The sequence below is a fragment of the Ambystoma mexicanum genome, chromosome 3p (assembly GCF_040938575.1).
Source record: "Ambystoma mexicanum isolate Mex_15411 chromosome 3p, UKY_AmexF1_1, whole genome shotgun sequence".
In the NCBI taxonomy this organism is placed as follows: Eukaryota; Metazoa; Chordata; class Amphibia; order Caudata; family Ambystomatidae; genus Ambystoma; species Ambystoma mexicanum.
Genome location: NC_090925.1, coordinates 1,005,671,739 through 1,005,697,902, shown reverse-complemented (window position 1 = coordinate 1,005,697,902; position 26,164 = coordinate 1,005,671,739).

Here is a 26,164-nt window from a genome sequence, read left to right as displayed (position 1 = left end):
CCTCCCCACATCGCAAACAGTTCGGGTTTGGGGCCCGGTTCCAGCCATATAAGCGCGTTCTAGGATAATAAACCCGGTGCAGTATTTTCAACTGCACAAGTCGAAGCCTAGAGGAAATAGCGATTTCTCGGGGGTGCATGAGGACTTGTATCCAGTCCTCTGGATCTATCTCTCCCACATCCGCTTCCCATTTCGCCTTCAGCTCGTTCAGTTCAGGGGTGGCAAAGGAGGACATGGCATTATAGAGGATGGAAGTGCATTTGGTGGGAATGTACGCCGGGAGAATGTTACGCTCTATAGGGGTATAGTCTGGCAGTTGTGTAGCATCTGTTAGGTAGGGATTTAGGGCATGGGCCAGGCGTATGTAATGGTATCGTTCCGTATGTTGAATCTGGAATTGCCATTGTAGGTCGTCAAATGAGGTCAATCTTCCCTGCGTGAGTACATTCCCAACCCTAGTAATCCCCGCCCTAACCCATTTGGGCCACGGCTCAAACTTCTGAGTCGCAGCGAGATTATAGTTTTGCCAGAGGGGTTGTGCAGTAGTAACTTTGTTTCCCCACCCAATGAATCTGTGTGCTTGTCTCCACACCGTAATCATGTGTGTTTTGGTTGTGGGTGGGGGGTTTCTCGGGAGGGGTTGATAAAGGAGGGCCAGCGGGTCGGTGTTCTGCATGGTGGCTATCTCAGCACGTATGTGGGGCAAGTCTCGGTTTCCGTGGAGAAGATCATTAACCACTACCAGTTGTGTTGCCCAGTAGTACGTTTGTAGACGGGGAACTCCTATTCCTCCCTCCCAGATCGATCTCTGAAGTGTGGATAACGCAATTCGTGGTTGGCCTCCCCCCCATATGAGATCTCTAAGAAGTGTCTCCACCTGGTGAAACTCCAGATCAGGGATTCTAAGTGGGGCATTCTGGAGAACGTAAAGGAATCTGGGAAGGGATATCATTTTAAAGAGTGCCGCTCTTCCCATGAGTGTCAGGGGGAGGAGTTTCCAGTGTCGGACATCAATAATAAAGCGGTCCTTGATCGGTCGGAGATTGTGTTCTATATAACTTGTTAAGTCCCCCGATATCCATATTCCCAGGTATCGAAAGCCCTGTCGTTCCACCCGATATGGGCACTCCTGGGGAATTGCTTGGTCTCCACCCTTTACCGGAAAGAAGACTGATTTCTCCCAGTTGATTCTAAGTCCGCTAAGTTCCCCAAAGCGGATAAGCAGTTGTGTCACAATGGGGGAAGACCTTGGTGGGTCACCCAGATATACGAGGAGGTCGTCTGCGTACAGGGACGTACGATCCTCGTGTCCCTCCGGCCATCTGAATCCTTTCCAGGTGGTGTTTTGGCGAAGCCAAAGAGCCAGTGGCTCGATAGCAAGGGCGAATAAAAGAGGGGACAGTGGGCATCCCTGTCGTGTACCCCGACCCAGGGGGAAAGACCTGGAAGACCAGCCGTTTACTTTCACTTCAGCTTTGATATTAGTATAAAGTAACTGCACCCATCCCAGAAAGGCCTCTCCGAATCCCATACGGCGCATGACCTCCCAGAGGCAGTCCCAACGAATGGAATCAAACGCCTTTTCAAAATCGACTGCCAACAGGGCTAAGGGTTTGTTTATGATCGGGGATCTTTCCAACGCTAGATGGAGGCAGCGTAGATTCATCCGAGTCGATTTGCACGGCATAAATCCACATTGATCCGGGTGGATCAGGGTGGATGCAACTAACTGTAAGCGATTCGCTAGTAACTTAGCGAGGATCTTAGCCTCCCCGTTGATCAGTGATATAGGCCTATAGGAGGCACATTCATGTGGAGGTTTGCCAGGCTTGGGAATGACTACAATAGTCGCCTTGCAAAGATCTGGTGGAAGAGTCCCCTGATCCCGGGCAGCAAGGAACAATCTGTGTAGAGGAGCCGCCATTTTATCTGCTCCTAGCTTTTGCCAAGTTTCGATAGGGAATCCATTTGGGCCCGGGGCCTTCCCTGATTGGAGCTGAGACAGCGCCTCCGAAATCTCAGCCTCCGATAAGGCAGAGTCCAGTTGGTCTCTCTGTTGTCCCGAGAGAGTCGGTAGCGTTACCGCATCTAGGAGGGAGGAGTCTAGTGGTGAGGTCGGGGCTCGGTACAGGTCCGCGTAAAACTCTGCGAAGGCCTCGGCGATCCCAGAGTCTGAATGGTAGCTGTCGCCCTGTGGCGTAACTATTTCCCGGACATGGCGTTGTCCTTCGTCCCTCCTCTGTAGCCAGGCGAGCAGTTTACCTGCCTTGTCCCCTAGTTCGTATACCCTCGCTCTAGCCTGCCAATGGGCCTGCTTAGCGTCATCCATCGCTCTGTTCCGAAGGCATTCTTGGGCACGCTGGAGGGATCGATGGGTCTCGGGCGTAGGGTCAGAGATATGCTTAGTCTCCCAGTTACTCACTTCTTCTTCGGCTTTTAGTATTTCCCGAAGCCGGGTGTTTCTTTTATGTGTCGTCCAGGAGAGAATCTCACCCCTGAGCACTGTTTTATATGCCTCCCATAGTATCACGGGGTTATCCACCGACTCTTCGTTAATTTCAAAGTATTCGGCAGACACCTCTTCTAGGCGAGCTATCAGCTCCGTAGACCCCAGGTAGTAGTTGTTAAGTCTCCACGTTCTAGGGGGAAGGGGGCCCTGCATACACAGTTCAACTGAGAGAGGTGAGTGGTCCGAGATACCCCGGGGGAGTAGAGCTGCGGACATTGCCCTGTAAAGGTCGGTATGCGGCAAAAAAAGGTAATCCAGTCTGGACATGGAGCCGTGAGCGCCGGAGTGGAAGGAATACTCCCTGGCATTCGGGAGTAACTCCCTCCATACATCTCGGAGCCCAAGAGCAGATGTAAAATTAGCTAATCTAGTGGGAGTGTTTGGGTTGCGATTTCGGAGATGGGAACGGTCAACGCTATCATTCATGGTGTCATTGAAGTCTCCCCCCAGAACGAGCATATCAGGGTGGTGTTTCCCTATAAGGGTAGTGAGGTCGTCCAGTAACTCCTGTCCCAGCCCAGGTGGAGAGTAGATTGAGGCGATAGCCACCGTCTGACCCCAGATCGTTCCCATGACTAACACATATCGGCCCCTCCGATCCCTTTCAACCATTTGCTGGACAAATGGGATGCGTTTGTGTATCAGAACGAGGGTGCCCCTGGAGCCCATTGTATACCCCGCCTGAAAGGCAAGTTGGTAGTTAGTCCTCTGAAAAAAGGCACAGTTTGATCCCGCCAGGTGGGTTTCTGTCAGAAGGGCCACATCAGGGGAGTGTCTGTTTAGAAATCGCCTGAGAAGACGCCTTTTGATTCCCGACCCCATCCCATTCACGTTCCAAATAAGGAATTTCAGAGATTTAGTGTGTCGTATGGGTGTCCAGTTAGTCTGTGCGGAGGATACTTAGTGCACATGGTGGGACTATCAAGGGTGTAGCAATCAGTGAAAGAAGGTGACATGGTGTCTGCCTGTGTCAAAAGAGCGGGGGTGTTCCGTAAAGTAGTACAGAGCACCTTCAGCCAGAGATAATGGTCCGCATGACCTACGAACACATGACAGTCTTGAAATAACAAACAAAACTTTGAACATTCCCAACTCCCCCCCACCCTATACTCCACCCCAACACGAAGTACCTGTCGCCCCAACATAGCTGAGCCTTCAATTAAGGTATCAGCTCAAAAGCCAGACCCTTGGACAGGGTCTAGATAAACAAGAAAGAGAAAAAGAAAAAGGGGGAGGGGGGGTGAGAGCCTCCTCCAGAGTTCCCTCCCTTGCGCCAATGTCAACATCTTCCATGGTGGACTGTTTATGCGTGGGGCTCAGGAGTGCGAAAAGTGCACGCTCCCATGTCAGAGCATATCTCCTAGGCCCCGGGAGTAAGGGGCAATACTCCGTTTAATGTTCTTCTTGATCCGCCACTGGCTCCAGGATTTCCTGTCCTTCCCGTCCTGGGTTTCTCCTCGGGGAGGCTCGCCTAGGCCTCGGCCGGGGTCTCCCTCTCGGTCTCCTTGGCCTTGCTGTCCAGTCGCCTTCTACGTGGGCCTCCGCCCATTTCCATGCCTCTTGCGGGTCACTGAAGTAAACAGTGGTTCCTTTATGATAAATCTTTAGTTGGGCCGGGAAGAGCATTCAGTTGAGCCAGTTGTCTCTTGAGTGATTCGAATGATTGTCGTGCCCGCTGCACTTCTCGGGTATAGTCCGGGAAAAAGGCGATTCGGGAGCCGTTATGGGTAATCGACCCTTGTGATCGTGACAGTTGCAGGAGGGCATCCCTATCTCGATAGTTGAGTAGGCGGGCGATAATGGTACGTGGCGGAGCACCCGGGGGTGGTTTGCCCGGCGGCACCCTATGAGCCCTCTCCACTGAGAAAAACTTTGAAAAGGATGTAGCCTCGAAGATATCCACGAGCCACTGCTCCAGGAATAGTTCCATGCACTGTCCCTCTTCCCCCTCCGGCAGGCCCAGGATGCGAACGTTGTTACGGCGGGATCTCCCTTCTCCATCTTCCACCCTCGATTCAAGGGTTTTAAGGCGGTTTAAGGCCTGGGACAGTTGATTATTGATCCCGCCAATGTTGTCCTCCACTTCAGAGATGCAGTGTTCCGCCTCTCCTGTTCTGGAAGTTAGTTTCTGCAGGTCGTGGCGCAGGAAGGAAACATCTGCCGCCATACTGTCTATTTTGGTCTCCATGGAGGATCGGGAATTAGCAATGGCCGCCATTACATCATGTAGGGAAAGAGGGCCGTCCCCCGTGGGGGAGTTCAGTCGTGTTGCTGAGCCCGCCGGGGCCGGGGTAGTAGCGACAGCAAATTGGTCCATACTGCTCTGTGTGGATGGTTTTTTCTGCCTGTCTTTCCCCATGGCTCCGAAGACCGTGGAGCGATGGGCACAATGGATCAAGTGATATTATTTATACCCAGTTGAACCCACTCCGATGTGTGGTGTTGCAGGCCTGCAGCGGATCAGATGGAGAGCCGTGGGTCCCCCAGAGCGTCCTTCAACAGGCTAATAAATATTCTGGGTGGTGGGGGCTCGGCGTCCCATTTGGGGTTTCACGGGTATCTCACAGTCCCTCGCTAGGTGGTGGTCCCCTTATGCCCCCTACGCCCGGTTCCGTTTTCTGTGTGGAGCGGGGGGACCCACCTACCTCCAGCGCGGTCCAGCCGAGCCGCTGCTGTCCTCCACCTCTCGGGTCTGTCCAGGCGTCCTCCGGGTGCCAGCAGTTCAAATGGTGTCCGCCTCGTATACCGCTTCCCACCGTCAGGCCGCCCCGAGCCACAGTCATGCAAAGGAGCTCTGCCCTCAGGCCCCGGCGGCCATCTTGATCTCGCAGTTCGGACGGCGCCACCGGCTTTCAGCAAATTGTAGATTTAGCCCGTTGGGTGGACCGTTAGGTGCCCAGATTTCAGTCGATCCTAGCCCACAGCTTCACGGGCACAATCGCGGCGTTGATATCGCCCGAAATCCCCAGGAATCAGGATAAAAGTACAGGATTGTATCGGCGCTCACGGGAGCTCACTCGGCTCATGTCCGCATCGTTCGCGCGCTAGCCACGCCCCCCACTGCCAACTTTTTTTAAACAAAAGCACACACACACACACACACACACACACACACACACACACACACACACACACACACACACACACACACACACACACACACACACACACACACACACACACACACACACACACACACACACACACATCCTGCTTTAACTTAAACTACTGCCACTTGCAATCATTGCTAGCCCTCACCCGTCTCCTTGCATTGCTGGATCCTGCTGGCAGTCTTTGTGATAAGGCTGCTGCCAGCCGCACTGTCCCGCACAATGGCAATGGATCACAGTCCAAAAGCCCCTAATTGCGCTTATTTAATGCTAATAATAGGAAGCATTTGAATGGGAACGGCTCGCACTTCTCTCTGCATTCTGTCAAGGTACGTGGAGTTCCCAATCTCATTGTGTGGAAACCGTACAGTTCTTTCTGTGACCTCTCCTGGTTCAGCTCACAGAGATTTGTGTTGTTGCAAAGCTTCTCGTTTTCTTGGTATCGCTCACTCTGGCAGCCTGCATGCCTGTGTCAGGTTCTGGTGACCTTGTCACACACTGTAATTTGTTGCCGGGCTTGAGTGTAGATTTAAAAACCCTCCAGAGAGAGTCTAGCCCACGTTTCTTTGCATCGCGGTATTACTTCCATTCTCCTGTTCAGGAAAGGGAACTGAGAACAACCGTCATAGTTGTTTTTACTTAACCTTCACATGATGTCTCTGTTATTTGTTTATTTGTTGGATTTCTTTGTTTAGCGATTAATGTAATTTTAAATACATTTTTGTAAAGTATATTATGTTTTAGCCCGTTGAAGCCAAACATTGACACCGTCTACGACAACTAGAGCTGCGAACATGTGTGGTCAAGTTATAGGTTGTGAACTGTACTCGAGTTCTATCCCCACTGCTTAACTGAATTGTGTGATCCTAGGCACACCATATTATGTGTCACATGGTTGGGAGTTTCTGTGAGTTTGATTCATGGCATCCACTATTCAAAGACAGCCTTAGCCATGGTTCAATGGTTTATAGTGTTTCTCTCTGTGTAATGATGTGAGTGGCCATGTGGTGTTTCATTGGGCCCCTGAGTGTGGAGGACTGACGTTCTTCCCTGTGATTTGATTTTAGGTTATGTCACTTCCGGTTTTCTTGGTGCACATGATGCAGATCCTAGAACTGACCTGATCTCCACCTGCTCTATGATAATACTAGAAGTTGGCAAGCCAAGTGAGACCGGGGAGACGGAACGTCAGGTATGTGTTGGCACAGCTATTCTTTTGCTGCTCAGTTTGCGCTCGTCTCTTAGTGCCAGACCATACCCCATGACTCTGCTTCGGATCAGCTCTTACCACAAATTCTCTGACCCACTCACATCTAGTGGTGGATGCCAACCCTGCATTTAGACCATGGTGAGTGTTGCAAGATCTGTTTTGTCTTCTTTCTCCTCCTTCTTGCCCGGCCACTCTGGATCCTGTCCTTATAGCTTTTAAAAACCTATATAGAGCAGCTGAGATTCTTACCAGGATCTATTGGGTGCCCATTCACCCGTATGGAAAGTTTCTCTCCATTTCAACTTCTGTTAAGTCACTTCTTTTTTGGATCAATTCTTGTTTATCTAATGAGGTAAGTCAGATTCAGGACATGGACTAGGAGTTTTGTTTTTCACAAGTGTTATTCTCTCTTCAAAGACAGAAGACCTCGTCTTTCACTGATCCTGTGATATGAATCCCTACTCTACACAAAAGAAATTCAAAAGTGGTGCTTGTCATGGTGTCAAGATGTCTAAACATAAAGGAAGTCCTTTGTCCAGAATCCGATTTTAATGTATTTTCTTTCTCGATCACTTAAATAAAACATAAACCAAACAAGACATGCTATGGACCATTGCCCAATTAAAGGGATGGCTGCAGTGCTTAATTTGTAAAAACATAAGTTCCGGGGCCCAAATATTTTCTACTACTCATGTGACACTGTGGCCACCACCCATAGCTGCCCCCCACAGTGTCGACATATTTGGGGTTACGCTACAGCTTGTACCTGTTCATTGTGTTTGATGAATGACAGACTATCACCACTTCATAATTAGTGTGAGTCTGAGACGATAAGTGTTGTCGGGGGTCAAAAATAAGTGCCAGGGCTAAGCCCTGGCAAACACCCCCACAAATTAAGCACTGGATGGCTGTTGGCTTCTTATCCCCACCTCTGTGTTTCTTTACCATAAGCCATTGCCTGTGTTCACAGTTCCAAGCATATAGTTTGTGTACTTCTGGTCTTCTGTCCGGAAGCACCAGCGAGATCTCTCTGTTTTGTTTTCAAATTGTGTTTTCCATAGTCTTTTTCCCCGTGGGGGAGTCTTTCCTCTGTTTTGATTTCTTCCCCAATCCAGGATCTTTCCACTCTCTTTCTCACCAATCCAGGGGTCCTCTCCTTTTCACTCCCCACCCTGGGGGTTCTTCCTTTTTTCCCCACTCTGGGGATCCACTCTTTTGCTCTTTCTCTCTTTGTCCACCCTTGGGTTTCATGATTCTCTCTACATCAGGACGTGTCACAGTCTCTCTCCTCAGTGCTTTCCCCACACTGAGGCTTGTCTCTTCTTGTATCCCCACTTTGGGGTTTTTCTATACTTTTCCCCCTCTGGGACTTTCCTCTTTTTGTGCCCCCACTCTGAGGCTTCTCAGTGTTGTCCCCGCTCTAGCCCTCGTCTCACTCCCTCTCCTCACACTGAGGCTTCTCGGGTCTCTCCACACTCTGGGGCTTCTTAGGTCTCTGCCCGCTCAAGGACTTGTCTTCGACTCTCTTGCCATGACACCCACCTGCCACCCTGCTGGAGCTACCATATACCTGTTTGTGATGGGGTGTGCTCCTCTGTAGGGTTGAATGGTCTTCCCAGTGCTCCTCTTTTCACAAGGTCGCTTATATGACTCGTGTGCTGGAGCCCGTGTCTGACAGCAGCTTCTATTCTTCCCATCCTTTCCATCTCAAGACCAGTGAGTGGTTTCTCTGTGGGGCCTTTCCTTTGCGCTGCAGGATTGTATCTTCTTGCTTGTGTTGCAGTGCCGGCCGTTTCCAGTTACCAGTCTGCGAGGCCTGGCCCCACTCGCCAGGTGCACAACGGGCATGCAACACCTTGTCTGGCGTTCGCTTACTCCTGCTGGCCACATTTTCTGTATGTGCTGCAACATACTGGAACACTGCAGGCTTCGTGGATCCTCTGTTTTGATTGGTCCCTTCACTGACATACCTCCAGGAGGCTGTTCTTTTCACCTTTCTGCAGTTTCCCATAAGGACTGAGTAAAATGTAGGTCAGAAGCCATGCCAGGCTTTAAGGGGGTTCTGGGGATTGCAAACACCTTAGTTCCTATACACCCAATAAAGGTGTTACTGTTGGGAAGGGGGGGTGATGTCTTCTAAGGGGCTTCTCCTTCAGAGGGCTCCCGCTTGTCCTGTCCTCTAGGGGGTGATAGGAATAACGGTCTCACCACTCTAGTCCCAAAGGGAGTGGCTGCCGCTTTGCGGGGGGGGGGCGGGGTGACAAACGCCCTGCATTTGTCACACTTTGCATACTGTGATTCTGGTGTAGCAAACAGATAATACGGGAGAACCAACATTCACTTTAATACCTTGATCTACACCACACGGCTCGGGCATTGTGCTGATGAGATGAGGAGCTCCTCTGTGTGAGATGACCACATTGGTTAGAGTGAGTCTATCTAGTGACAACTTCTAAGTACTGTATAATTTATAAGAATTCTCATGCCATAGAAGCAGTGAAGACCATCCTTTCGGCAGGGCAATGGAGATAACATATTCGCCCTTGGGTTTCCGAGCGGATAGCAGGATTAGAGCAATCCTTGGATTTGGAGAGACGAGAAGAACTTTCCGATGTTGTATTGGCTATGAATGCGACAGTGTGGCTTTGCCTTAAATGTGTTGGATTGTTACAGTGTGCCCACAGGTCACTCTCTCTTGCTCTATTTCCCAGTGTCTGTTGTACAGAGGTTTGGCGGCCTAGCTAGGCTTCTGAAAGACACAAGATGTTGGGCAATGGGGAGTTGGTGAACCTAAAGAGACTTCTTCACAACGCACATATAGAAAACATCTACTTCCTCTGGAAACTTTCCCTTCAAACCCATTCACATTCTTTCTAGGTAAAGCCCTTTCTCTGATTTTCCATCTTGTGCCAAAGTCTCGTGTGTCAACACTGGAAACGCAGGTTTGGGCGGCCATCTTAACTCTACCCTCACTCCGCTGAAGTCAGTGTTTTGTTTCTGCTGCCACTGCTAGTTGCATGTTCTCCGAATATATTAAACTAACACAGAAGCAGAAAGCTAGACTAAGAAGAAAGGATCCAATTCACCTTCCCACCATGTTCCCCCGGTGCCCACTACTTCTTCAAGAGACTGCCTCTCAGGGTTCAGGCACAGGCATTCGAAGGAACGGTGCACGCCAGTCTGCGGAAACCGGATTTGTCTCTAATCTCTGTCTTTCAAATTGAATAAATCAATTGCATATAGGGTGAATGAATTATGCATGCATTAAAAGTAATCAATTATGCATGACTCTGCTGAGGTTATTATCAATTATAAATGAACAGAGTTGTATCTAACTTGAGAAGAAACATACATTGGGGATCTCCCAGCTTGTTGCCTGAAGAATTAGCGGTTGGCTAAACTTGAACGGATCGAAGCACCACATGTTGGATGCGTGAAGACTTCAGCGTCAATATGGCAAAGGAAGTTGATCCTTGGGCTCATTGCATGGTAGGGTGCAATAATCAGTAAGACACTGCAAAGTGAGTGCCCTTCATGGTATTCCATACCTGTGATGGACCTGTGAGCAATTGACTGGTTACCGCAAATCTTATCGGTCTCTTTTTTTCTCTTCGAATCCCTCCTCTCATTCTGTTGCCTTTCCTGATATTACTCCATCCTCACCCACCTCAATCATCTGTCCCGCCTGTGCTGTGATACGAAAGGTGGTGTTATGGTTTCTTATGGGAATAATATAGTGGATAGAGATAAGGAAGGGAAGTTCCCTTTGTGTTTACTGACACACGCTCTGTGCATCTCAGGCTGAAATTGGAAGCCCTGGAACCCTAGACCAGACCGACCGTTTTGGGCTATGACTATACATGTGCATAGATATTTCTCGTGATGCCAGATGCAATGCAATGCCTAGGGGAAAAGAGGGTGTGCGCTCATGGTTGTTACTACGACACAACACAGCTCCTGGCTCCAATTCTTTCTACAGTGCACGACACCAGGCAAATGGAGAGAGAGGTAGCACAAAAGGTCTGCCTGCAGTCATTAGTTTGTGGGGCGCGAGCAAGGGAGACACGTTACCTACCGACGACTCTAAGAGTTGCTATCATTGTCACTGGTGCGGCCACACCCTGTAATACTAATTTTGTAATTCCACCCTTATTTATGATCAATTTAAAAATTGTTTCATTGTAAGTGTCCTCTATTTCACCTGCTCAATGAGCACCTCATTTAGTTAGTCTCGGGTGGCCATGGACATAGAATCTTTGTCAGTGCCTTTCCTAAGGATGGTGGGCTCTACATTACACCAAACAAATGGAGCGGGCGCTAATGGTTTATTGAAGTCTATTGATGGCAGGGTGGGGTAGGGCAGTAGCAGAGGTTGTAGGATAGAGAAAGGCTAAAGGTCTCCCCCAGCTTCAGGGTAGGCATAGGAATAATTCAAAAAAGGTAGAAGGCGCTCCTCTCCAGAAAGAACATGGCATGATAACCTGTTCTGAGATGAGAGTTTGCAGCACCTGCTTTTTGCTCACTGTACCTTTCACAGATGGGAAATATCCATTTGCATGTCAGTCTTGTCCCGCCCACATGGGCAGTCCAGCACCGAAATCCTATGGCAATTCCTCTCTGAACAAGAGTACCAACAGCAACCCCATAAACGTGTTTCAGCCTTGTTGGGCCTCATCAGTGAGGTGAAGCTGTGCCTCTCTGAGCACAGTGAGCAGGGAGTCCACGTCTGGTTGCCCCCAGGCAACTCAGGGTGACCAACCCCAAGTTCCATGCAAATATTTCAAAAAAAGATAGCAGGCGCTCCTCTCCAGAAAGAACATGGCATGATAACCTGTTCTGAGATGAGAGTTTGCAGCACACGCTTTTTGCTCACTGTACCTTTCACAGATGGGAAATATCCATTTGCATGTCAGTCCTGTCCCTCCCGCATGGGCAGTCCAGCACCGAAATGCTATCGCAAATTCTCTCTGAACAAGAGTACCAACAGCAAACCCATACACGTGTTTCAGCCTTGTTGGGCCTCATCAGTGAGGTGAAGCTGGATAGGAATAAGACAGGGGTTCGTCTTAGCACCCACACACTTCTCATTATATAAATGACACAGCAATTGCTGTTGGAACTCTAGAAGCAGATGCCTGGTTCTAAGCAATAATACGATTGGAGTACTTTTATTTGCAGATGACAGATGACGCAGTTTTAATTTCCAATACCCAAAACTGGTCTCCATAAGCAACTCAGAGTCTTTGCAAACATGTGTAAAATAATTGGTCTGGAGATAAACTATGATAAAACTAAGGTACTGATTTGTCAAGGAAAGCAAAGGCCCAAAAAGAAAATTGTCCTAGAGGTCGATGATCACCAACTTGGGAAAGTAAATTCCTATAACTATCCAGGCTTTTACTGTAATGAGGAAGGGGGATGGGAGGAACAGGTAAACGATGATGCGATTGCCAGTTTTGCCTCGGGTAGCGGAAGCCGATTCATCAATTCTTCCTTGACCATATTTTAGATGAAGGCAAGACAGGTTTCTCTTCATAGTGCAGAATTATTGGGACAAAGCAATACCATGAGCTTGTCGGTATCCAAAAACACATTTTTGAAAGGCCTATCGGGCTTACCAAGATCCACCCCCCCTAGAGCACTGCATTGCAAAATCGGATGGAAAGAAATTGATGATCTGCTCAAATTCAAACCTGTCCATCATTGGATCAAATTATGGTCCCATCCCAACCTACACAAATATAAAGATGCCGTGTGTGATGTATTGAGGAGTGAGGGGGAATCAAATTGTAATGGTTTCAATTCATTAAACACACATTACAAAAGATAGGGCTATCCGAGGCCTGGACGAAGCCAGAATCCATTACAGATAAATGACTTCAGCAATAGACTTTAGCTCATTATGCATGGAGTGATGACCAGCACATGATAAAGGACAGTGAAGGCAGACTCGTATGATACTACTGAAGTGAAAATCTCAGTCGCGGCTTCGAGAATTATCGAGACAAAGTCTGGCCCCATGTGCATGCACGCTATTTGGTACGTTGCGGTTGGGGATATTACCAGTATTGACCGTTGTAAAATCGTGGTGTCCCAACCACCCTAGTACATGTGAGGCAAAGGCAAAGACACAGTGGCACTTTCTATGTTTCTCTGTTCTTTTTACTCAGACCTTCACCAGCAGAACTTTAAACCATGTTTATTTAATCACCAAGTAAGGACCCTTATGGAGGCTGAAAGTCTATGCAGAATTAAAGGGAATCGTGAGACTGTATTCGCAGTTACACGCGTCCTTAAATAAGCTTTACGTCCTAGGAACTGTCGGCTCAGATCCATCTGCCACGTCCTAAGATTGAAGGCGCCACAAAGAACACGGACAGAAGGGAATCTGCACTCTGACAGTATGCTAAGACTTTTCATAGGAATTGAAGTGGCGCAGGTTGACAATTTCATTTTACTGGTTACATTTTTAGATCTGTATATGAATTGTTCTATGCTGGTTGTATGACTTTTGTCGAAATAAACTTGAAACTTGCGTATATAAATACCATTAGCCAGCGTCTCAAAGGTAACCCATTTGTTCCTGCTCACTTTTGCATTTGCAACATTCTAGGCTTTTATTTGTAACCTGATTTCCATCTTACAAAGCTGTCCTGTAGGTCACAGTTCTAATCCGTCTGGTCAGGGATTACTACTTTGTCAAAGAGAACTGTGTGCAAAACTATAATCTTATAGCATTTTGCAGTGTTCACATTCTTAAAGCCTGTTTTAGACACACAAGAACACCAGCATTATTATGGTTAGATTAATAGCTTTTTATGATGTCATATCACATTATCTTTGAACATTAAAAAAAATGCATGCAGTTTATTCAAGGTGGCTTGTATTATATTCGAATAAGAAACAGTGTCGCCATTTTGTGTCATGCATCTCAAACAGGGGCAATGATAAAGGGGATTTATTTTATGAAAAAGCATTTCCTGCAAAATTATATTATGGGCCCAACCTGGTGACACCACCATTCTGGAAACGGTCCGGCAATCCTGCTGTCATTGGGTCCGGCAATCCTGCTGTCATTTTCAACTGTGGGGAAAAGGGTGTTGTGGGGTTTTTGAATACTCAGGAAACTCTGGCCACCACACTTCAGCGGCTTCTTGAGCAGGTCTCGAGGCCATCACGCAAACATGCTCCCATTAACGCCAGTACGTCTTTGCAAGGCACTGTACACTGCCGCCCATCACTGGGAAATTGCTCCTTCTCACGAGAGTTGCTCTCTTGCCTCTTTCAAGATCAGCATTTTGCTTGATCCCTTGTCTGCCATTATACGCGTACCCTTACTTATACAACCACATCCTCTGTACCTCACCCCCGTTGTTCCTTCTTAAATTGTGTTCTGTGTATCCCTTTACTATGCTCGCTTTTCACCACCCCTCACTTCAGCCCTTTTCCTTTTCTTCTTCCTCCATACACTCTGGTTTGGTTACCCCAGACAGAGTCACGAAATGCTAATTTCTCGGGCAAGGTGGCCAGACCACTCCAGTGCTGATTAGTGCAGTATAAGTGCTTTACAGCATAACACAGCATAACACAGCACAGAGCTCTCAGGTTCCATGTTTGAGAAGGCCGTCCAGTCCTGTTTTCTCCCTTTACATTCTGTGACTTGTAGTTTTTTCTTGCCATTTGAAATTTAGGAAAACTACAAGTCCCAAAATTTGAAACAAAAGAAAGGACTGTGTGGCCTTCTCACGCATGCCACGGGAAACTTGAGATCACCGCTCAACATGACAATATAAGAGAACAGCTGTGCCGATGCTAGGATAGACATGGAGGCATTTCATTTCACAAGTATTCGCTCATAGCAGTGGCCCCCCCCCCCAAGACTTGATCAGACAATAACCCCCATCCTAAAGGGCGGCAAAAAACGACACCTCTTGCCTCACTTTATTAGCAAGGCGCGGAAGCATGTACATACGTGTCTCCCGCTATTGATCCTAAAATCTAACTAAATATGGGTCTCTTAAATACTAAAAGAAACTCCAAAATAATGAAGAGCCGCACCTCTCTTTGATCTGAGATGCATTTACCTCAGTGAGGCACAGCAGTCTTTTAGGAGGCTATCGCCATCCCAAAGTGTAGGCATGGATGACCATCTGCTTCTGGGTCCAAGAGGGATGGGGATGGTAGTGAGGAAGAATGGGATGGTAGAAATATGAAGGGGGTGGGTGATATGGAGAGCAAGCAACGTTTATAAAATGATGGCTAGTCTCATTGCAGAAGCTTGCATACCACTGTCAGATAAAGGGTTTAGCATGTAATGAAGGAGTGGTGAAGGCGGGATAGGGCCGGCGTGTTACTATAGCGTTGTGGTGGGGTACTTCTTCATGCTCTGAAGTGTCGTTGGTACAACGACCGCTATTTTCAAGTTTAATTCAGTGGCAAGAAATTCAGTGCAATTTGGTAGAAACCTTGCACTGGTGTAAGTCTAAAAGCATATTCTTTCAATGAATGCTTGCACCGTGGCAATGCCTGCGCTAGTCCTATCACTTCTTCTAAATTTGCCCTGGTGCAAAAATGGTTATTCAATGTTTTCATAATGTGCTTTGCTCAGTAGCACAAGTGGCATGGTCTTTTTATGACTACAATATAGATGGATAGTGATAATTAAACATTCGTATTGTACATTTTATTTTAAAAAAAGACAATTTACCACGTTAGCACAATTAAATAATGTTCCTATTTAATAGCTTCCTTTTACTTCTATTCTGAACCTTTTTTTTTAGTTTGGACTATTAGGTGGAGCTTGCGACACTATACACCAAAATGATTGCATTAGAGTACAGATAGGGAGGACTAACAGATGAGGAGGGACACTTATATTGTAGGTGTTGTTTGGTTATTTGCCGACCCATTGACTGTCCACTGTCATGCTAATTCCTATGGCCATTCCCACCCAGATCCTGCCCCTCCCTGTCCAAAACACCTCCTCATGGGAACTGTTTGAGTTCGCTTTATTCAAGCCTTACCAGCAAACTTTGCACTCAAAGTGCGTGCCAGTGTTTTATGAAAGCAGTCTTCTGAGAGTTAATGACTTAATTGGAGCTGTAAACCCGGTACTGGTGTAATTTAACATGCCCTTCCATGTCTGCCTTCAGCCTCTCATTTCTAAGCACTCTGTGTCCTGTTATAAACAAGCAGTGGCAAAGCCAACAGTTTGGCTTGTGTAAAAGTATTAGGCATTTGCCAGGCGCTGCTATTAGATGCCCAGGTACTCGTGTCATTTTGCACCGGCTACCATGAATGGCCAGTTAAATCCACTACGGCAGTGTCGGGCACGTGCCTCTCCCACACCTACACAGAAACCTAAACTGTTGGCATTGCAATGCTTGCTCATAAATGTACTCTATTGAATTGTCAGTGTTCCTGTCTCAGGACTTTGCGGGCACTTGGGCATGTCTCTTAAATTGGTTTCTGATTCTTTAATGCGTTCCTGGGCTTTGCGAGGTCAGGCTAATATTCTAGAAAACCAGCATTCCTTTGAAGAGTTGGAGGAGACAGACAGGGGCAGAGACTCCTCCAAAGCTCTGGCATGACAGTGGAGGGTTATTCCAGAGAGAGGGTATACTCTGGTGCCATTCAAAAAAAGGGTGAATTGTATGGAGAGAACCGCTATGAACACACTTTATCTATTTATATATTTATTCCCATAGGGCTCAATGGGAATGGGGAAGGAGCTAATAACGGGCCCGTAAATTACGGGCCCGTTATTAACTCCCTGGTCCCTTAGCGGCTCCCGCTAAGGACGGCTGGTTTTAGTGGGACCCGCTAAGGGACCTCAGAATGCGGTGGTAAGGGGTTAACGGCACCGGCATCCTTACCGGTGCCGTTAACCCCTTACCGCCAGCCTCGTATGAGGCCCAATGTCTCACAGTAATTTACAAACCGTGACATCCCCTGCCCTCATCAAGGTCAGCTGAAGGGTGTTCCTTCTTCCTCCACTTTCTAGGGTTGGTGGACACAGAAGCTTATTTCCCCACATGCTTTGCATTCTGGGATTGTTGGTTCTATTAGCATGCAAGTTGACCTGATGTTGAGTTGTGGTGTGTATCACCTGATTGGCTTACTAAGACTTGCAGTTTGTTGCCTTACTGTTGGGGTTGTTCTGGGCTAACCCGGTAATATGTTTGTGGTGTGCCTGCAAGGCTCTATAAACTTTGGCTCTGTGGGTGTTTTGGATGGCAACTCCCATTGTACTCAACCAGCATAGTGAGTGGTGAGGTGGCATGGGAGTTGAGGTCTAAATGCCATAGGTGGCAGACCTCCTGCAGCGCTGTCATTTGCAGATACATTCTATTAGGGAGAGGGCGATTCACTCTGGGCCTGATCATTGCGGTTCTAGATACCACAGCGAGTTTGGAACCATGCGACTTTGTGCCACTTGTCATGTGGAAAGTCTTGCATCTAGTTTGCCCTGTTAGGGCAGAAGCTATTTGGATTTATCCTTGTTATGTTTTTTTCCAGCCTGCCTGTCTGGTAGAATGGCAGGGCTATCCTTTGAAAATGCAGACATGTATTTGGGAGATCTTTCTTTCAAAAGTGTTTATTGAAAGATCATTAGAATGTTAATGCAACATACAAAAGGTGGCTCCGGATTCTGAAAAAGGTTACACCTTGAGTGTGTGCATCTTACAAGATGCTCAGATACTCAGTTGGAGATACTCAGTTGTGCTGTCGAAACTTAACTGCTAGGACAGAGAAATACATGCCTTTTGAGGACCAGTGTCTTTGTAGGACCAGGCAATCTTGGATTCGTAATCTAGATGTGTACCAGAAAGAAGGCCCTGAATTTCTATGTCTCTTAATGGGGTAACATGTGACCACCTTTGTAGAAAAACGCTGTTGTCAATAAATACAACCGGAACAAGATTGCTCTAGAAAACATATTGAACAGAAAGGAAAGTGTTAAAGTATTCCAAAGAAAAAATCAATTATGGAGGGAAGGGGAGAGTAGGGCGAGAACAATGGTGTGGGAAAACCCTTCCATAAAGGAGAAAGAGAAAACAAGACTTCGTCAAAAAACGATCACATTCTGTAGACCTTTTTGATACATTTTCTTTTGATTTACACAAGGAAGCTTTACAACAACACATCACAATTCTTGCTCCTCGTGACTTGAATCACAGGGGATCCCAAATAAGGTGATGCTTTTTCGACAAAAATCAGGCCTATCAATGTGTAATGGGGCGTCATCTTTCTCCTTATTCCTTACCAGTGAGGAGTGCGCCCGTGTGTGATGTCAGACTTAAACGAGCTGGTCACATGCTCTAAAATGCTGCCTGTTATGGTTTGAAGTTGGGTTCGTTTAAGGCCCTTTTTTGGCTGCTCAATGATTACCTACCGATATACAGACTCTTTTCTCCTTCCATAGAAATTTGATGTGAGTGTGTCAAGTTTTGTAAGGAAGCGTTTGAGAGAAAGAGGCCACCCCTGCCGTTTACATCCAGGATAATGTGACTGACAGAGGAAGAGGCAATTAATATGAATCATCGCTGTTGGGTCTCTAAAGAGGGGTTTCACAGTCTTGACGAACGTCACAAAACTTAATCCGGGACATGGGGAAGACAAGGGAGTTACATGAAGCCAAGTGAAAGGCCTTCAGCTTGTCTAGCCCATGACTGCCCTACCTTATGCCTTAGTGAAGGGCATTGGATGAGGCTAGGCAACTAATTTGCCTATTGTCTAGAGAGAGCCTACCTAACACAAACCATCTTGACCAGGATTACTGACTGACGGAATGGACTGTAACTAAATGTAGCATAAATGTTGCTGTCTTGATAAATCATGGAGATCGGCAGATAATTGGCTGCTATTGAATCATTCCCAAGCCTAGGTATTAGTCAGTTATTTATTGTTACCATAGCCTCTTTGATGATTATGGCAGCGTACGTTTTTACCAGTGGTGTTCTGGAAGGGATTTCATGGTTAACTCAAAAGGTTGCATAACATTTCTGAAATTCTTTGGCTATAACACAGGCCGAAGTGGTCAATTCTTAACCCTTCGTTGGAATAGCGCGTATTTTCACTGGATCATATTTTACTTATGTTTGAACATTCTACCTGTATTATTTGAGTTCAAAGGTTGTCATTTTCTGGAGCATGTAAAAAGTACTATAGAAACCCCCTCTACATCCGCCATGGCCTGCGCACAGAGTTTACATATGATTTTCGTGTGAAAGCATCCCTAGAAATTTTAGCAATGTGGCATTACTAATGTATGCTCCCCCAAAACATGTTCCTCCGATCACCCTGCACATTCCTGTGGACACAGACTGCCACTTGCCCTTTGAGCATGGCCAGATGATGACTCCAGGTCTGTAGACAGTTCAATGTTATGTTATGTAAATGAGATTCATACCACACACCACTGCCATTTGCATGATCTCCCGGGTGCTCAAGGGGATCAGAAAATAAGAAGAATGGGTGTTTTTTTGTGGAAGGGGAAACAGAGGGCATGAGCGCTTTTGCTGTTGTGTTGGTAGGTTGAATTGTGAAAAGCTAGTCACTGTGTGTGGGTTTGCTTCTAGGTGGTATCGGCTGGTGGCCCTGTGGTTGCTTGAGTCTACATGGGAGGCCTTGTGTGCCTGTGGAGTAGGGTGCATTGACGGTGTTATAATTGTGTATGCTATTGAAGGAGGTGTGCAGTTTTGATGTTTGGTGACAGTGTGTGTTTCTGTGGGAGAGTGCTGTATTTGGGCAATATATGGTGTGTTTGTAGGAGTATGGGTAGTTTTCGTAGGGTTAGTGGAGGAGAAAGGGGTGGTGCTCGTACCAGGATATAGAGTTGAATCACTGTTGCGCCTGTTTGTTGAGTACGCTAAACCCCATTGTGCTGAGATTAATGATATTGGTTTTTTTTTCACTAGTACGTCAATCTTCTTGGGTCACATTGTGAAAACAAAATCAAAATACCGAGGCTGAGTACCGCAAAAGGAAATACACCGAACACGGGTTACAAAGGAACATACAAAGATCTTTAATTTATACTGAATCAGTTACAAAGAACAAAACAAAATTAGATAGCTATCGGCCCTCAGTGCAAAACAGCGGACTCCAGCGTGGTTCAGTGTGTTCAGTGAGAGACGCTGTACATTAGAATTCATTGCTCTTTTATACCATTTGCGAACACGATGTCCAACCCTACTTCGGGTTAATATTCCTCTAATACATTACTGATCTAGGGTACATGCCGAGTTCGCATATCTACATGTAACTAGTTTGCCTTTAATACATACGTCAACAAGCCTACACAGCAACTGTGTATTTTGGGATCTCCCATACAGGTCTTCAAAAACATTAATACAATGTAGTTAAACAAGTGTTCTCAGTTCAGTATTTGAATACATTGTTCTTAACATATGCTCGCGGATTAGTTTCATTGACGCGAGTAATCCTTTACACACAGGTCAATGAAGGACAAGATCTCGGTTCACAACCTCAACAAGTGGCCTGCAGGCAAGTTACATATTAATTACACACAGAGGTCAAGACGGCCATGTTGTATTTCGGAATGACATCGTCCACCATTTTAACTCACAGGGTGACTTTTACAGAGCGAACCTAAAATGGCAGATTGACCTAAAATGGTGGCTTACATTGATTTTAAGGTCAGGACCTTACAACACGGATTTCTTCACAACTAGCTTACAAGCAGCTTGGCGTAGACCAATATACACATATTCATTACAATAGGAGGCACGATATAATTTCCCGTTTGACAAACCCTCCTTTTGGCCTATGTCAATTGCTAAACTACTTTGGATCTCCTTGCAAATAACTCCATGCATCATCGTCCATGCACTCTGAATCGCTGTCAGAAATATCTATTGCCATCAGGTCATTCGCTAAAATTTCTTTTAACACGTATTCCTTGGAAGTTTTATCTGGGGCATACACTTTATGTCTTATTGTACCTATCGCTTGTGTGCAACATCCCCCTAGCATCAAACATATACTAGGTAGACACTGAATACAACAACAAAGGAACAACAGAAATCCCAAAATGGTCAGTAAGACCGAAAGTACCTTCCAAACCCAAGATCGCAAGAAGTCCCAGAACCAAGCGCTAAAATCCCAGTTTCCCTCGGAAACATGCACTTCTGAACTAAGGACGTGCAGATTCTGTATTGCCTTGAAGATAGTTGGGGAGGAATCTGGCACGAAAACACAGCAAGCGGACCCCACTAATTTAGACACTCCACCACGTTCTGCCAGAATGACATCTAATGCCATCCGGTTCTGAAGTGCTACTAGTCTTATCGCTTTCTGTTCTAATGTCATATTATAGAGTATGTCCGTGGTCCGGTTGATGGTTCTCTCCAGTACTCTCGCTAGTCTTCTGATATCCTCGGAATTCGCTATTTGTCCCCAAAATGGCACAGTTGATTTTGCTATATCTCCCAAGATTTGTGCTGGAGTGTCACTGTTCTCGTCCCGCCGCGGACGAGCCTTTGAAACTTCTATTGTACTAGCTATAAACACCCCAGGTAACAGGATCCCTAAATAACAGGATCCCTGCCAATCCCTGGGCAACCATGGAAATGCTACATTACCGCAAACAAAGTAGACAGGTTTGCCTACATACAAAGGTCTGTCTTCCTCAGTAAAATATGCAACGTTGGCACAACCTTTAAAATCTCCCATTGACTGAGTACCATTCCTTTATATGCAAAAAGAAACTGAATCGGGGCTATGGTTAACAGTGTAAGAAGGAGGCATGGCATCCTCATTGCCTATTGGAGCCATCTTAAAGGAAATCAAAGATTGGAAAGGACGAGACAGTCTATCAGAAGGCCTAATAGAAGCAATGTTGGGTTTACTCCTATTTGTGAAAAGTGAGCATCCCAGGGATGTCAAAAAACATTTCTCAAAGCTATTCAAATTAGTGCCATCAAAGTTGCCTGAGATGCTATCGTTCCAACGGCCAAAGAACAGTGCTCTAAGAGAAGCATAACAAGCAGTTGTCAAAGGTAAAGGATGAATATACCAACCTAGCCCCTTATCCCCGTGTTGCGGTAAATGTGAGCATGCCCAACAATTAGACTTATTAAAAATGGCATGCGTAGCATTCATGATAAGTAGCAGAGTATTATTGTGGTACCTTTGTCTATGCTGGGAGTCCCTAGGGGACAGAGTATGCAAATGTACAAAGGGAGTAGGAACAGTAGGTACATTTTCAGTCGGTAACAAGGACTCTAAAGGATGCATTTCCTCGAGGTACCATAAGCCTAGGACAATGACTATTATAAAAACAAATATCATTAGAAAAACAAAGCAATACGTTTTCGGGGCCCGGGTGCATTATAAATTTTCCCGGTTGTTTACACGATCATTTACAAGTCCCATACGAGCGGTAGCGGTGGCAGGCATTGTAGTCTTCAAACGGAAACCCCCAATGTTCATTGGTGGTCGACCTCCCAGCCTCGCGACTTCTTAGTCCTTCCACAACCCTAGCCAACAGAATCCCCTTTCTCAAATTTGGGCAAAAACAAGCCCTCGATGATCCTTTCCTTCTCCAAATGCACAGCCAAACCATGCCGTAAGTCTATCAGATGCACAGCAAAACCGTGCCATAAGTCTATTTACTTGGACGCAGATTGTACCTTGCTTTTCCCGGTACTGATTGATCCGGAAACAATGTGTCGTCACTTCCCGTTGGGAGAAACGTATCAGAAACAAGTGAAGATGCCGAATTTGAAACAGCAGTTTCCGAGTCAAAACTTTTGGAGAGTGTGGAGACCAAATGGCTGGTTTCCCAAGCCTCACGGGCTCAGCAAGATTCTCTGATACACTCTCAGCGCTATCTACTGCTTTGGGATCGTTGGTTGCAGCGTTAGCGAGGGGTTCTGTTTCTTCTGTATCGTGTGGCACTGGGTGAGGAAGTTTCTTGACGTGCGACGCGTGGATCCAATTCTTTCTTCCAGAAACCAGCACCACCGTTTGCGTGACCAACAGGACCTGGAATGGGCCCCGCCAGCGAGGTGCAAGGCAGGAAGAGCGCTCAAATGCCTTGATGAGCACCCAGCTTCCAGGCCGTATGCTGTGGCCCTGGCCCTCGTATCGCACAGGTAAAGCCTCTCGTACCTGGTGATAAATCAAATACAGGTTTTTAGTCAACTGGCTGCAATAATCTGAAAGTAATACATTTTCAACATCTCTCAAAGATCTACATTTAGGGAGGTTCCAGATATTGCCAGGTCTCCTCATTACCACCTCAAATGGAGAGAGCCCAGTCTTAGTTTGAGGGGTTGTACGCATGGATAATAACATGATCGGTAAGGCGTCCGGCCATTTTAATTTAGTGCCGGCACACGTCTTCGCCAGCTTGTTCTTGATGATACCATTGCGTCTTTCTACTAGTCCGGCGCTCTGAGCGTGTCTGGCCGAATGGAACCGTTTGTCGATCTGTAATGCCGTACATATCTGCAGAATTACAGCAGCGACAAAATGTGGACCATTGTCCGACCAGATGACTCTTGGTAGCCCGAACCGTGGGAAGTACTTTTTTAACATGGTTTTCGCAGTAGTCATGGCTGTAGCATCTTTGAAAGGGAAAGCCTCAACCCATTTACTAAAAGCACAGATGACCACTAATACGTACTTCATATTATTACAGCGTTCCATTTCAATAAAATCAAATTGGATGACTTCAAAGGGGACAGAGGGTGGCCCAAAACTTCCCCTTGTAGTTGCTGTCCCCTTTCCCACATTGTGCTGTAGGCAAATCATGCAATCCTGGACATAGCGCTGGGCAGTTTTCGGAATGTTGTCATTTACCCAAACTTTCTCCAACATTTTCGTTACTTTCTGGGCACATACATGCGTAGGACCATGGGCCATGATGACCATCAGCATTACATAAGCGTCAGAGAGTAGCCATTTCCCTTCAACTATGTCCACCCAACACCCGTCGTCATCAAGTTTCCCGAAGCCTTCAGCCCACCTCTTGGATTCCTCTAACGTGGCATCATTTTGGATATCCCGTACAGACCCAACACCCTCGTCCATTGCATAAGCATTTACAGTCTCCCTTGAAACATACATCTCCGTATGGAGATCGGTAGCAGTTTGTCTAGCTATCTGATCAGCGAAAGCATTCCCTTTTCCTATGTCCTCTGTAATCTTACGATGTGCTGCACATTTCATGACGGCTAACTGAGTAGGGAGCGCAAGCCCTGAGAGCAGTAGTACTATTAGGGAGCCATGTTGGATTTTAGTACCATATGAAGGTAAGAACCCTCTCTCTGACCAGAGTCTCCCAAAGTTGTGAACCACCCCAAAGGCATACTGACTATCAGTATATATGTTTACTGCAAGCCCTTCGGAAAGTTCACAAGCTCGGGTCAATGCTATAATCTCTGTGGCTTGCGCAGAGTTATGCGTGATTCTCTTGGTTTCCACGACCGCGCTTAATGTGGTGATTGCATAAGCAGCTGTGGATGTACCATCTGAAAGTTTGAAGCAGGAGCCTTCACAAAACAGCTCTCCTTGCTGATTATTCAAAGGAGTGTCTTTCAAATCAATTCTACGCTTTGTCTCTTGTTCGGTAGTATACAGACAGTCATGTGACTCTTCATCGCTGCAAGTAGTATCTTGCGGGAAAGGTAGGAGTTCAGCCGGATTAAGAACACAACACCTCTTAATTTGGATGTGAGGAGCAAACAAGTTCAATTCATATCTCGTCAACCATGCGGAAGTGAGGTGTTGCGTTTGAGTTCGGTTCAGTAGAACATCTACAGAGTGAGGCACCATCAGGGTTAGATCATGGCCTAGAACCATTCCCTCACTCTGTTTTACAGATGCAGCAGCGACAGCTCGCAAACATCTTGGCAAAGCGCATGCTACAGGATCAAGGGCGGAAGAAAAGTAACCGCACAGCCTATTCTTCCCTCCATGTTCCTGCGTTAATACAGCCAAAGCTCATCCATCACATTCATGCACAAACAACACAAAGGCCTTTTCATAGTTTGGTGCGCCCAAAACTGGTGCCGAAGATAATGCAGTCTTAAGCAAATCAAACGATTGCTGGTGTTCCGTGTTCCACGGCAATGGCGAAGAAATGCCCTTCTTTGTCAAAGCCAACATCGGTTTGATCACTAGTGAAAAATTCGGGATCCACAACCTACAGTAAGAAGCCATACCTATCAAGGCTCTAACTTTCTTCTGTGTATTTGGGACAGACATGCCAGAAATGTGTTTTATACGTTCAGGTGTCAATCTTCTTCCCTCCTTTGACAGAAGATAGTCTAAATAGGCGACCTCCTGGCAACAATATTGAAACTTTTTAAGCAAAGCTTTGTGACCATGCTTAGCTAGATGAATAAGCAATAACACAGTGCCCTCCTTACAGGCGCTCTCAGAGTCAGCAGCTAAAAGCAAGTCATCAGCATATTGAAGCAATTTACAAGTAGAGGGCAATTCAAGGGTATCAAGCTGTTCTTTCAAAGCCCTACTATAGATGCTAAGACTCTGTGTGTACCCTTGAGGTGCACGAGTAAATGTGAACAAGCGTCCCCCTAAGGTGAACGCGAACAAGTATCTACTATCCTTGTGTATAGGAACACTAAAGTAAGTAGCTGTAGCTGGTATCATGGTTAATATTGTCGTCACATCAGGCACAATTGGAAATTGCAGAGCAACGACTTAATTAATGGCACGTAAATCAATTATGAAACGGAATGGAATTGCATTATCGCCTTTCTTGTACATGGGTAAAATCGGACTATTGCATAAACTTCCTGAAATTTCCTCAATCATCTCGCGATGCACAAAATCAGAAACAATGCATTTCAAAGCTTGCTCGCCCTCAACTGAAATCTTATACTGGGGAATGCGTGGCAGTGCAATCCCATGTTTCAAAACTATCTTAACAGGCTCAATCTGTAAAACACTGACATCATTGTCGTCAACAGCCTATAAGCTCTCTGGTACATCAATGAATTCTGGCGGCAAAGGTCTAGTCAAGAATTGCGAGACAGAAAATTGCTGTGGTGAAATCGTCAAGCGCACTCCATCAGAAGAACAATAAATCACTGCATTTAATTCTTTTAACAGGTTCAACCCCAGCAAATTCTCTCCACAATTCGAAGTCAACAGAAATGCACAGTGGTCCGTATAGGGACCAAAAAAAATGGTTACCGGCGAAGAAACCGGACAAACAACTGGCGTGCCAGAAAACCCTACAGAAACATTGGTTTGCCCTGACAGTGGAATGTTTGGAACCCGAGAATGATCAATGGAACACTTCTGTGCTCCAGTATCTATCAAAAACTGATTTTTCCT